The sequence below is a fragment of the Octopus bimaculoides genome, chromosome 11, assembly GCF_001194135.2.
Source record: "Octopus bimaculoides isolate UCB-OBI-ISO-001 chromosome 11, ASM119413v2, whole genome shotgun sequence".
In the NCBI taxonomy this organism is placed as follows: domain Eukaryota; kingdom Metazoa; phylum Mollusca; class Cephalopoda; order Octopoda; family Octopodidae; genus Octopus; species Octopus bimaculoides.
The window spans coordinates 43,175,433-43,176,316 of record NC_068991.1 but is presented as its reverse complement, the minus strand read 5'-3'; the positions used below and the strand labels follow the sequence as shown (position 1 = coordinate 43,176,316).

At 36.0% G+C, this 884-nt stretch overlaps 1 protein-coding gene across 2 annotated transcripts in view; it reads left to right on the top strand.

Annotated features, from left to right (window-relative positions):
• The window catches only part of LOC106873167 (prolyl hydroxylase EGLN3), a 65,032-nt gene that overhangs the window by 33,047 nt on the left and 31,101 nt on the right, over positions 1 to 884 (top strand). The gene's annotated exons all lie outside the window — the stretch shown is intronic.

Here is an 884-nt window from a genome sequence, read left to right as displayed (position 1 = left end):
GCCATGTTTTTTTTTTTTCATGGTTTCTTCCTTTCGGGATCAAATAAAATAAGTACCAGTTGAGTACTGGGGTCAATGTAATTGATTTACATGTTCTCCTGAATTTTGCTAGCCTTGTGTCAAAATTTGAAACCAATATATTATACAGCTCTTACATTATATATATATATATATATATATATATATAATTTAATTGGAGGATATATTAACCTCATGAATGGATGGTTACATCTAAGGAAATACTGGTTCAATACCTAGTATTGTTGGGGAATGAAATTCCCTTAAAACAATAGGTATATATTAAGCATATAGCTTATATCCAGTTAAAAGAAGAAAAGAAAATGGAGATAAGGAAGTTAACAGTTATCTATTATTAACAAATTGGTCATCTTCGCTTCTTACAGCTGTTTCATCAGCAGACTTTGCTGAAATGAATTGATAAGTCCACATATAACCTCCCAAAGTACATCTGTTTTTTCTTTGATGAAATTATGCTCATATCACATAAATGCAAATTTAATGTACAAATAGGCATAGGAGTGGCTGTGTGGTAAGTAGCTTGCTTACCAACCACATGGTTCCAAGTTCATTCCCACTGTGTGACACCTTGGGCAAGTGTCTTCTACAATAGCCTCGGGCCGACCAAAGCCTTGTGTGTGGATTTGGTAAACAGAAACTGAAAGAAGTCCACCGTATATATGTATATATATATGTTTGTGTGTCTGTGTTTGTCCCCCCAACATCGCTTGGCAACCGATGGTGGTGTGTTTACATCCATGTAACTTAGTGGTTCAGCAAAAGAGACTGATAGAATAAGTCCTAGGCATCCAAAGAATAAGTCCTGGGGTCAATTTGCTCGACTAAAGGCGGTGCTCCAGCATGGC